General features: G+C 42.6%; 2 pseudogenes; one reads left to right on the top strand and one right to left on the bottom strand.

Annotated features, from left to right (window-relative positions):
* Positions 1-1,927: 1,927 nt before the first annotated feature.
* Positions 1,928-6,592, bottom strand: LOC123484965 (annotated as a pseudogene).
* A 1,712-nt stretch (positions 6,593-8,304) lies between these two features.
* Positions 8,305-13,216, top strand: LOC123484962 (annotated as a pseudogene).
* The last annotated feature ends 439 nt before the right edge of the window (positions 13,217-13,655 follow it).

Genomic DNA, 13,655 nt, shown 5'->3' on the forward strand with positions numbered 1-13,655 from the left:
GGAAAGAGAGATTGGCCGTGATGAATTATACTCAGCATGGCAACAATTCTTCTCAGAGGCTCGACCACTGGACTGTGTGGACAATCATGGACTAATGTACATGCAGGATCAAAGGATACCGACACGACGTTTGTGTGTGTGTGTGTGTGTGTGTGTGTGTGTGTGTGTGTGCATGCTTGCTTGCAAGTGTGTGTGCGTGTGTGTACATGTCTGTGTGTGTGCGTGTTCATGCACTGAATCTAAACGCACTCACGGACACCCCACTCCCCACAATCCCTTGCAACAAGAAAACACAGGCAGAAAGTAGACAGTGACTTCTTACCATGGATTCCTTCACCAGAGACAGACCTCGAGGGGTTAACCACCCTAAGGACTGAGGCCCAACCCTGTGGCCCCTAGCTACAGTTTGGACACCTTATAGTTCCAACGTTGGTCCACTAAAGCACACTATTACCCTTTTCACACTACTGAGCCAAACACAGCCATGTCAAGCCAAGCTGTACTGCACTGGCCTCATAACTCATCTACTGTAGTTGCTGTAACGAAAAAAAGGACAATGTGAAAAGAAAATATCCAGGCCAGCACAGTATGGTTTGGGTCGGCCCTGTAGTGTCAATTAGACATCTCAGTCAGTCAACAGTCTCCTGGAGTTTTTCTTACTTTCTAATTGTTGTCTGGGATCTCTGTGTTTGTAATTCTGTACTTGGACAAAGGTGTGAATGAAGGCGTCATCATGGATAGCAAAAAAAACAAAGGCGATTCTGCATGGCTAGAGATCAAATGTAGGGGGGACTGTGACACGGATCATGGATCGTCAAAGCTAGGGACTGAACTCTGAGACGACGAGAGAGAAGTTCAGTTAGTCTCATCTTTCGCGGTCACCAAGAACACACGTTGAGTGACTTTGACAAAGATGGTGGTGGAGTGGAGAGGGCGGAATCTGTTCTTCTCTATGCACACCAATGACGACACAGACAGCCTCTCCACACGCAGCAACAACAGTAAAATTGATAATCAAATGATAAACATCTCCGACGTCACTATGTGATGTGTTGTCAAAGATGCATTCATGGGTTTTTTGTATGTAATACTGAGTATGTATACAACAGGTGGGTCTAATCCTGAATGCTGATTGGTTAAAACCGCATTCCAGCCGGTGTCTATTCCACAAGTTACTGAGTATGTATGTACTTCCCTCTCTGGGATATTCGTTATCATGGGAAGCCAGGCTTGGACTAACAATAGGAGATATTTATTCTCTTGTCCAGGTGATCTGATGGTTTATTTTCACTCAGATTCTCTCTGCCTTTTACTTTGGTATGTTGTCGGTCAAGCGAACATGACTTTGTTCATCATGTGACAAAAAAACATGCATCTTAACATTCTAATAAAGAATTGCATGTGTAAAGATTGTCATATATATATGCATATGTAACTAACATTGTAACTAACATGGATCAATGCCAATTTCTTTATGGTTGATATCATTGACATGGTATCATCGATCAAATCTGTTACAGCTATCATCGCTGCTGTGTACTCGTTGGTTTGTAATTTATTGTTTGTAAAAAAAATAAAAAGAAGAAGGGATAATTCAGGGTAACTTGCTAAATGTTATGCTTTACTCGGTCAGCCGTTGCTTTAAAACCTTTATCGTCATAGATATTGACATTGTCTTCCTTTAATGACAACAAGGGAATGGGGAGACCGGGTGGAGGGGGGGGACTATTGTTACAGCATCCCTGTGTACTCACTGATGTACTGTCTATCTCTATGTGGAACATACGGTGTGATTGCCATCCTGAGGTGAGTTTGTGGAACTACTTCTCAAAATAAACTGAACCCGTTTCAGTGGCTTACCGTGTACGTTGTTGGACAGAATAAAGTGATGTTACAAGATTTAAATGGCACATTTGTCCAAAAAACATGTGGAGAGGTCACCTTTTATTCTTTGTTAAAAGTCATGCATTTTGTGAAAACCTATAGCAAGCCCTCTCAAGCATTTATTTTAAAACACACTTTCATAGTCATTCTATGAACTTACAATGAACATGTCATTATAATGAGTCTATATCGATTTATATTATATTATTAAGCGTACAACAGTATCGTCAAAAAGCACAATCTCTCAATGAAGTAATGCTGCTAATACTATTGCAAATATCCTTTCCTTTGCAAACATGGCTTTTTCTATATGCATACTACTCTCTCTCCCTCTCTCTCTTCCTCCTCTCACGGCTGGGTCACTCGGCCCACGAACAGTGGGGCATTGGCCTGGTCGCTCCACAGTATCATCAGGAAGGGCCTGAGGGCTGAGAAGGAAGAGAAGGAGCGGGAGAAAGAGAGGGAAGTGGCCGCCCCAGCCTCTACACCTTGCTCCGTCAGGGAGAGGAAGGCCCGGTGGCGGGCGTCCGTCAGGAGCAACTCTTTGTCGGGGTAGAGGCCACACAGGTTGGCGCTGTCGAACAGCTCCGGACAAACCTAAGGGAAGAAAGAGGTGGGGGAGTAAGAGGAAGGGGATATGGAGAAGGAGAGCGAAGAGGGGTAGAAGGAAACATAGAAGGTAGAGGGAGATAGAAGAAAGGGAGGAAGAGAAGTGAGTGGGAGAGGCAAATCAAGAACTGATTGGAATTTGTTTTGTTGGTTTAGGTTGACTTAGAACGACCTGGGGAAATCCATTCCTGCTTCTGGATGTGCACATTTGTGTTGTAGCCAAGCACAAACATCTGGTTCAACCAATCAAGGGCTTGGTGATTAGTTGAATCATGTGGCTACAACAAAATGCACAGTCTTATAATTCTAACAGTCAGGCAGCAGGTAAGCTAAAAGACAGACAGATAGACACAGACATGCATACAGACAGACCTATCTTCCTGAGCAGGGTGTTCATCTCGGTCCGGACGTCCAGTGTGATTTTGGGCAGAGTGACCTCGGTGGCCTGGGGAGACACCTGATGCATCTGCTCTACCATCTGTCTCACTGCCTTGTCCGTCATCTTCCCCTCCACCAATTGCAGGTCAGAGAGCTTGGCAGTGGGCGGGAGCAGGATGAACAGGCTACTTTCACCAGAGAGAGGGAACATCGCCACCTATGGGTGATAGACAAGGTCAGGATGTTATGTGCATTGTGTGTGTGAATGCTTATAGTGTATCTGTGCATGTAGGTGTGGGTGTGTGTAATCAAAATGGTTACCTGTGCCTTCATTGACGAGACATATTGCAGAGCCAATTTGTATTTGGCACTGTAAAGGACAGGTACCTTCACAGTATCGCCATTCAGTTTCACAAATGGAAACTTTTGGAGTTTGCATCAAATTTCACCTTCCATTGACCTGAAACAGATATTTTTTTAAAATCCACAAACTCCACATCCGCTAAGATAGACTATCCTATCAGATAGATAGAGCATCGGTGCTTACCAAGAGCTTACTTTGATCACAAACACACACACACACACACACACACACAGGATACTGACCATTGAAATACACAGCATTGAGGAGTACCAGTTCGGTTTGGGCGGGAACAGAGTTGACCAGCTCTTTGATTTTATTATTTGTCTGCTTTGCCACCCAACTGTTGATCATTTCCACGTTTACCTCACTGCTATTGGTCAATTTGGCTGGATCCGAATCGTAGAACTGCATGGATTGGTTGGTAAAGGACTCACTCAACATCATGTCTGAGGGGGGAGAGAGAGGGAATGACAGAGAGGTGGACAGACAGACAGACAGACATACAGACAGACATACAGACAGACAGACAGACAGACAGACAGACAGAGAGGTGGACAGACAGACAGACATACAGACAGGCAGAGAGTTAAGTGGTGATGGCGAACTCCTGATTAAATTGACAATATACGACGAGAATGAGAAATAGCTGGAGAATAAGTTATAATTATCATGAGTATTAATTGTGCTCTGGTAGTACTGGGGTTGTAGTAGATCTGGGAGGCCATCTTCAGTGTGTCCTGAAGTTTCAGCTTCAGTTTCTTCATCTCGGAATGAACGCAGAAGAAGTCGTGAGACAGACAGAGAGCCGTCTCCATATCTCTCCTTGTCTTGCCACGAGCACCTAATGAGAGAGAGAGAGAGGAAGGATATACAGTATGTATTTTACTTGGCTCACCATGCGTCAAGCATTCACTCAGTAAGAGTTTATATCAAGAATGTTGCTTTATTGTAAAAAAAACGGAGGTCTAGAGCATGAGTGCACTTGGACAACCCCTCCCCATGTTCCCTTTTAAAGAAACCCCACCCTCTCTTTCTTACCTAGTAATAGGTGGGTTAACACCCCGCTGATGCTGATTGGAGAGAAGAGCAGGTTTTCCGTGGGCTGCGATTGGCTGAGGTGGGCATAAAGCTTCATGGAGAACTCATTGAGGGATTCTCCTAGCATGGCCTCCCACGACCTGCTGGTCTCATCCTGACACGATTCCCACGGGGTCATGAACCCAACGCAGGAGTGAGGAAGAACGGTGGGCGCAGCTAAAAGAAATGGTGAATGAAGATTATAATTTAAACAAATCAAGAGAATAACAGTGTCTTGAACATTGCAGGTGAGAGTGTAACATTTGGGCATTATGGCTATTTGGAACCAATTTATGTTAAATTTGCGAATTACACCAATTTAACAAATGTTTATATAGGCAAAAGTTGTAGTAGAAGAGGAAGAAGAAGAAGAAGAAGACGAAGAAGAAGAAGAAGAAGAAGAAGAGTAGCTAAACGTACCTTCCACAATTAGCTCAATTGTATTAAAGTTGCTGCTGTCTCTGCCCTCCTCAGCTGTGTCACAATAGTACATGCCGGCATCCTCCATTTTGACCCCATTAAGTGTGATTGACATATCTGTTTCAAAGGGGCCAAAAAGCCATTCTAGTCTGTCACCATCCACCATTTCTCCAGTCTCTGCGGGATTCAACTGCTTCCGTGTGCCGTTCATCATTCCTTTATCATATCTGTACCAATGGACCTGGTCTTTGCTGGATGGTGGGCGTTCACAAGGTAAATTCACAGTGGACCCTTCGATTACCTTGAGAATGTAGCTGCTGGACACTGGAGGGACATAGACCAAGATGGAAGACAAAGACAGCACAACAGTAGAATTGATTTCTGGAGCCAACCTCAAAATGCATGCAATGTTTGCTGACCTGCAGAGTTTGCTAAACTGCAAAAAAAGTTGGCTCCATATTTCACCAGTTTTTAACAATTACAATCTATGAATACAGTGAACTTCTGGAGCTGTATGTATAAATCGACTGAATGCCTTATTCATTGTGATCTAAACCTACTACTCAAGTTGTCGTCCTATTTCTCTCCTTGACATAGACTCGAAGATGAATTACTAAGTATTAAAATGTAGGCACTCTGTACGAATAATGAAAAGTGAACCCGGTGACTGAGTTTTAACTTGTAACCTGATTCTAAAAAAAATCATGTTACAAGTAGTGTAAAAACCAGAAGTGGAGTGTCTATTTTAAGAAAGGCCTACATCACGTCACAGGCAGTTGTGACAAAAATAGGAGGTGGCAGTATGTCCTCACCATCAACCTGGACTATGTGCACTTTTTGCCACTCAATATTATTCATCTTGATCACACATTCATATTCCCCCTCGTTGGCTACACTGACAGGAGAGATTTCCAGAAAGAAGCCATCCGGGGGAGAGCTTGAGTTGCTTTGAGGATTCTGGGTAGTCTGGAACCAGGGAGTCCTTGTATTTCCAGGTGATCTTAGCCCCAGCAAAGCTTTGTTGATTTTGGCCAGGGAGACATGGGAAGACCAGGGTGGAGCCAGGTACACCATGCAGGACCCCAACGGAGGAAGAGAAAAGCTGGATAGAGAGACAGAGATGGACAACCAAACAAGAAGGTGGAGGCGGTAAGGTACATGAGGTTTCTCAGTGCCACATTAGCATTTGTCCTAAAAGGTTTAATATTACAATACAAAATGGGCCTGTTTCCCAGAACCAGATTTACGCCTACACTCCTGGGCCCGTATTCAAAAAAGGTCTTAGAGTAGGAGTGCTGAACTAGCGTCAGGTCTGCCCTGCCCTGTCCATAGTATCATATTCATTATGATCTAAAGGCTAAAGCCGAACATCAATCCTGCTCTATGTCAATACAGGCAACGGACCCAGGATTAAAAAGCATTTTCAACAGAGATTCTCCATTTAGCATGCTTTTCAGTCCAGGAGTGTTTTTTTATCTTTCTCCAGGAAACTGGTGCTTTGTGTTTACCTCAAAGACGAGCAGGAGGGAGACACACGATAGGACTGAAATCCTCATCTAGGGAAGATGAAGAAAGATAGAGGGGGAGAGAAGAGGTAGGAAGGGATGGAGGGACACAGCGGGCAAAGGGGCAGTGGGAATGAAAAATCAATAGAACACAAAAGCAAGACTAGTTTGGCACATATTCATGAATTCTTTCCTAATCCGATTGGTCATTCACTCATGCCCTATATCTCAGTGCAACAAGCAAAGTATTAGACATAGCATTTGCAGTTATAACAACATAGACAAAAAATATCAGAAATATTATTTCTAGAGTAACTAACCATGATATCCTTATGACAGTAGGCCTATCATGATTGAGTCATTGATCTTTAGAAAGGCATCTAAAATGTTTACTCACACTGCAGGTCAATTGCAAATATTACAGCATCAGAAATAGTCTAAGAAGGATGATGATATATATATTCTCTACTGGAAAAAAAAAGGGTTCACGTCCTACTGCAAGTGTTCATCTACTGCTTGTATTCAATATGTGTGTGTCCTTCCCTACTCTCACCAAAACCAATGACTTATCTGTTTATTGTTTGATTAGTGGTCTTGTGTGTTTGCACTTTGTACGGGCTGATTTACCAAAAATCACATGGTTATTTGGCAAAAGCTCCCATATACACTGAACAAATATATAAAGGCAACGCGTAAAGTGTTAGTCCCATGTTTCATGAGCTGAAATAAAAGAAAATGAAATGTTCCATATGCACAAAAAGCTTATTTCTCTCAAATGTTGTGCACAAATTTGTTTATGTCCCTGTTAGTGAGCATTTCTCCTTTGCCAAGATAATCCATCCACCTGACAGGTGTGGCATATCAAAGTTGATTAAACAGCATGATTATTACACAGGTGCACCTTGTGCTGGGAACAATAAAAGGACACTCTAAAATGTGCAGTTTTGTCACACAACACAATGCCAAATATTTCTCAAGTTTTGAGGGAGCAGTTTTTTGAGGGAGAAGTTTTGCCAGAGAAATTACAATTAATTTATCTGGCAACAGCTCTGGTGGACATTTCTGTAGTCAGAATGCCAATTGCACACTCCCTCAAAACTTGTCTATCCAGATCATCCCAAACATGCTCAATGGGTGGCATGTCTGTTGAGTATATAGGCCATGGAAGAACTAGTTAGTTACTCTTGAAATGACATTTTCAGCTTCCAGGAATTTTGTACAGATCCTTGTGACATGGAGCCTGCAATATCATGCTGAAACATGAGGTGATGGCGGCGGATGAATGGCACGACAATGGGCCTCAGGATCTTGTCACGGTATCTCTGTGCATTCAAATTAATGCTTATGCCTGCCCATTCCATAACCCCACCGCCACTATGGGGCACTCTGTTCATTAAAATTAATTTATCTACCCTAAGCCAACTCCAATGTCATTTTAGAGAATTTGGCAGTACGTCCAACTGGCCTCACAACCACAGACCACGTGTATGCATCAGCGGTTTGCTGATGTTAACGTTGTGAACAGAGTGCCCCATGGTGGCGGTGGGGTTATGGTATGGGCAGGCATAAGTTACGGACAACGAACACAATTTCATTTTATCTGTGTTAATTTGAATGCACAGAGATACCGTGACAAGATCCTGAGGCCCATTGTCGTGCCATTCATCCGCCGCCATCACCTCATATTTCCACGCCCCTACCTTCATATCTGGATTCCCAGTCATGTGAAATCTATAGATTAGGGCCTAATTTATTTATTTCAATTTATTTATTTCCTTATGTGAACTGTAACTTTGTTGCATGTTGCATGTTGCATTTATATTTTTGTTCAGTATTACTATTTTGATTTAAAGTGTATCTTCTTGCTATTCATCTTGCTTAGCATTGATAAGGTCAACTTTTTAGAAATATGTATCAATATAATATGTCCGTGTGTCGCTTGCTGTTATGCTATAAACATAACATGGACGAATGAAAATGAAAATTAATGTGTTCTTTTGTGGATAATACTTTTTTGCCCCAAGTACATGATAAATCGACATTGCAAAGCAGCGATCGATTGGTAGAGCCTTTTCATTTGGGCGTATTCGAATCCGGGAACCGGATGCAAAAGCAAAGTCTAAAGTTTTGGGAAGTTTTTGCAGTCAGTATGAAGTGATTTGTATGCCATATTGCAAACAAAAGCTTACAGTAAATAATGTAATTATGTGAACAGGCACATGGAAACGTGAAATTGAAGTAAAATCGCCTGGAAAAGAGAGTAAGTTTATTCCTAATTTGCTAGCCGTTAGCGGAGCAGTGCAACCAAACAATGCCGACATAACAAGTGCCAAAGTAGCTATTAAAAGTTGCTTTTAAATGTTTCCAATAATTATCTCATAAAGAGCTTCAGATTATAATGTACGTTAAAGACGTAAACGCATTTGTGTTTATTAGTTAGCAACGTTCTTTCTTTAGGTTATGTTATTTCTACCAGTTAGCTAACGTTTTTCAACCGGATACTAGTATGCCGCTTAATGTGTCCTTATCTACAAAATACGTGTTTGCAAATCGCGGGGGTTAGAGTGTATAGTGGAGATGGAGTTGTACAATTTGGTTTATCAAAGATTTACGCAAGATCTGTTTAATTCAGATGACTGTTACAAATACGAAAGTAAAAAATCTAATAAATATCGCAGAATTTTCTTTGTTGAAAACGACATGCAGCCTAAACTTCAATGTGGTTCATCATTAATCCAAAGTCTGTATGTCGATTTCGAACTGCTAACACAAGACGACGCCTCTTAACCCATAGCTAGTAGTTTAGTGTAGATCAGAGCCCTATGTTGACATCCACATATGGCCCTTTGGTAGAAAATCTGCTTTTGTACATTTGATTTGATTTCCATTGTTTGCTGAATTTCCCCCTCAACCCACAGTGTATATCAACCAAAGCAGTGGCAAGGTGTGAGAGTACTGGCAACCGCCAGCTATGGCAACGCAGTTCAGCATCGATGACGCATTTGTGCTAGAGGGAGAGGAGGAAGGGGTGTCCGATGGAGAGAAGGAAGGATGGAAGGGCAGAGAGAAAGACAGAGAGGGGGAGAGATGACGTTCGGTACCCTGTCCTTTGCCAAACCCCAGACTCACCGTCCTCCACTGTGGCTGGCTCCCCGACCACAGCAGCAGTCTGAAGTACCAGGTTGATGCCCCATCATACACACACACACACACACACACACACACACACAGACGTATAGACGTAACACACACAAAAGCGATATCAGGGTGTAATGTTGTGTGGTGATGACCTAACATTTTTCCTCTTTCTCTCTGCTCGCACAGAATCTGGAAAATGAAGACGTCTTAGGCAGCAGTGGCAATTCCTCTTTCAATAACTTTTTCAAAATCAGGTTTGTCTTCATTGGCGTGTTGTGATTGCATCTGGTATTACCTAGATGAGAATGGCACCCTCAAATGTAAATGTGTGTTTCTTGTTTTCTAATTTATGATATCAATAAAAATGTATAACTTTCAATTTTATTTTTTCAGTGATCCTGCAACTCTGTCTTACTGCAGCTCCCAGTGGTCTTTCAGCACCTTGAGTTCTGTCACCCAGCTCTCTGCACACTGCTGCGGGTAATTAACCACACACACATACAGTGGGGAGAATAAGTATTTGATACACTGCCGATTTTGCAGGTTTTCCTACTTACAAAGCATGTAGAGGTCTGTAATTTTTATCATAGGTACACTTCAACTGTGAGAGACGGAAAATCACATTGTATGATTTTTAAGTAATTAATTTGCATTTTATTGCATGACATAAGTATTTGATACATCAGAAAAGCAGAACTTAATATTTGGTACAGAAACCTTTGTTTGCAATTACAGAGATCATATGTTTCCTGTAGGTCTTGACCAGGTTTGCACACACTGCAGCAGGGATTTTGGCCCACTCCTCCATACAGACCTTCTCCAGATCCTTCAGGTTTCGGGGGCTGTCGCTGGGCAATACGGACTTTCAGCTCCCTCCAAATATTTTCTATTGGGTTCAGGTCTGGAGACTGGCTAGGCCACTCCAGGACCTTGAGATGCCTCTTACGGAGCCACTCCTTAGGTACCCTGGCTGTGTGTTTCGGGTCGTTGTCATGCTGGAAGACCCAGCCACGACCCATCTTCAATGCTCTTACTGAGGGAAGGAAGTTGTTGGCCAAGATCTCGCGATACATGGCCCCATCCATCCATCCTCCCCTCAATAAGGTGCAGTCGTGCTGTCCCCTTTGCAGAAAAGCATCCCCAAAGAATGATGTTTCCACCTCCATGCTTCACGGTTGGGATGGTGTTCTTGGGGTTGTACTCATCCTTCTTCTTCCTCCAAACAAGGGCGAGTGGAGTTTAGACCAAAAAGCTCTATTTTTGTCTCATCAGACCACATGACCTTCTCCCATTCCTCCTCTGGATCATCCAGATGGTCATTGGCAAACTTCAGACGGGCCTGGACATGCGCTGGCTTGAGCAGGGGGACATTGCGTGCGCTGGATTTTAATCCATGATGGCGTAGTGTGTTACTAATGGTTTTCTTTGCGACTGTGGTCCCAGCTCTCTTCAGGTCATTGACCAGGTCCTGCCATGTAGTTCTGGGCTGATCCCTCACCTTCCTCATGATCATTGATGCCCCACGAGGTGAGATCTTGCATGGAGCCCCAGACCGAGGGTGATTGACCGTCATCTTGGAACTTCTTCCATTTTCTAATAATTGTGCCAACAATTGTTGCCTTCTCACCAAGCTGCTTGCCTATTGTCCTGTAGCCCATCCCAGCCTTGTGCAGGTCTACAATTTTATCCCTGATGTCCTTACACAGCTCTCTGGTCTTGGCCATTGTGGAGAGGTTGGAGTCTGTTTGATTGAGTGTGTGGACAGGTGTCTTTTATACAGGTAACGAGTTCAAACAGGTGCAGTTAATACAGGTAATGAGTGTAGAACAGGAGGGCTTCTTAAAGAAAAACTAACAGGTCTGTGAGAGCCGGAATTCTTACTGGTTGGTAGGTGATCAAATACTTATGTCATGCAATAAAATGCAAATTAATTACTTAAAATCATACAATGTGATTTTCTGGATTTTTGTTTTAGATTCCGTCTCTCACAGTTGAAGTGTACCTATGATAAAAAATTACAGACCTCTACATGCTTTGTAAGTAGGAAAACCTGCAAAATCGGCAGTGTATCAAATACTTGTTCTCCCCACTGTATATGGCGGAGCTGATGGCCATACTGTTGGCCTTGCAGTGGGTGAAAGAAGTTAAGCCAGACAGAGTAGTTATTTGCTCTGATTCATGTGCAGTGTTAATGAGTCTCCAGTCCTTTAGCTCACGTAGCAGACAAGACCTGCTTTATGAGGTGCTACATGCTATGTAAGTAGGAAAACCTGCAAAATCGGCAGTGTATCAAATACTTGTTCTCCCCACTGTACAAACAGTCATAAGAATGCATTTACACTGAACCATGCCCACAATATTGCAAAGATCAAGGGATGTACTCACACACACTCTCAATCACCCACAACGATTGACGAAAACCCTGATGTTTTCCTCAGGTGGACGTCTCACCCTCTGGTGAAGAAGAACAGAAGAGTGGTCCTCGCTTCATTCCTTCTCCTCGTCACTGGAGTCGGTAAGTCACACCATCTCTGCTGAAAGAAAAGACATCTCCCATGATTCTCGTCCAACAGTGTTTTTCACCAATACATTCCTAGGGGAACGCGCAAGGTGTGCACATTTTGTACCAGCCCAGCACTAACACACTAGATTCAACTAACCAAAGGCTTGCTGATACATTGAATCGTGTGTGTTATTACTAGGCTAGAAAAAGAATGTGCACAGCCCAGTGATGGGCTGGGGAACACTGCTGTCACTGCACTGCAGTCTAACATTTTAGTTTGTGTACAGCGCTTTATATTTTATAGGTATGTCTTGTTTTTTACCACCCATTGTAATATATTCATGGCACTGGACTTTTCCTCTGTGTTCTCATATCTCTTGTTAGTTATCTTGAGATATTGCCATGTTTTTTAAATTTCCATTTTTTCTTTCTCTCAGCTCTCATTTTCACTGGTGTCGTAATACAATTGAATCCGGAAGCAGGTAAGCGATTCGGTGAACGTGGGGTGTGTTGTCACATTTCTTGGTTGTTGGTAGTCTTTTACTATGGGCTTTGACAAGGTGATCTTTGACCTTTTCCACAGGTGTCTCAAGTGCCATTTTCTTCATCCCTGGATTTATTCTCTTCATTCCTGGGGGTATATAGTGCTCTTTACCTTGACTTGGTTGTATTGTCAATGTATTTCATGTTTCACACGTCTTTCACCCTTTTCTCCTGTCTTTTTAATCATAACGTCTGGAATGTAAACTTAAACAGTCCTGTAATGGTCTGTAGAAGTCCCCACTGTCACAGACTTATCACTGTGGATGTTGATACAAGTAATCTGCAGATAAAATGACACACAGGCATTACAAAAGCGTCACAGTTTACAACATGTGCAACATTTGCATTACTATGGCTTCATAGAGGTTTACTATAGAAATGATTAAAACAGTGTGGTAATTGTTTTCTCTCCATTTCCCTCAGTTTACCATGTGATTTACATCAGCTGTGCGGTTCGGGAAGAAGAGGCTTCAAGTTCTTCTACTTGCCCTATTTTGAAAAAATGACCCATTGCACTACACCTCCTTTTTTTGGTCCAATTTCCAGAATAATACTTTTTTCAATTATGTAACAGAAAGATATTGTCCCATGGACGTTTTTTCTTATTTTGTAAAAACCTTTTACCCTGTCTTTATACTGACCACTACTACGAACTCAACCACTTTGTGCCTCGATAAGCTTCCTGCACATCCTGTATGGAGGAGAAGGAGTCTGATTTGCCCTGCCTGTGTTTGTCATGTCTCATGAGTAAATAATGACTGTGAAACTAAAATAAACCTGTTTTTTTTTGTTGTATATTACTTTTAAAAGGTCTCAATGAGTCAGTGTTTGTTAGTAGCGCTGGTGTTGCAGTAATGCAATGCAAACAATATGGGAATTTTAGGACTGCTGTCGGTGCCAAACTTATCGATCAAGTATTAGGTATTTCTCTCAGATGTGTTTGGTGGGGCCACATATCCAAGATTTTAATTAATGGGATGAGTATTTGCGCTTGTGTATAGATCATCAAATCTGAGTGCAAGAGTAGCCTATGTGCAATGTTTTGGCTACAATAAGCTTTGAAAAGCATTATGTTAGTGTGTAGGGAAAACTTAACCACATCAATGTTAGAGAAGAGTGGTGAAAAATAATCAATGTACAATCACATTCAACTGGTAGAGGCTCTGTCGTAGCCGGCCGCGACCGGGAGACCCATGGGGCGGCGCACAATTGGCCCAGCGTCGTCCAGGGTAGG

Source organism: Coregonus clupeaformis, unplaced genomic scaffold (assembly GCF_020615455.1).
Source record: "Coregonus clupeaformis isolate EN_2021a unplaced genomic scaffold, ASM2061545v1 scaf0513, whole genome shotgun sequence".
Taxonomy (NCBI): domain Eukaryota; kingdom Metazoa; phylum Chordata; class Actinopteri; order Salmoniformes; family Salmonidae; genus Coregonus; species Coregonus clupeaformis.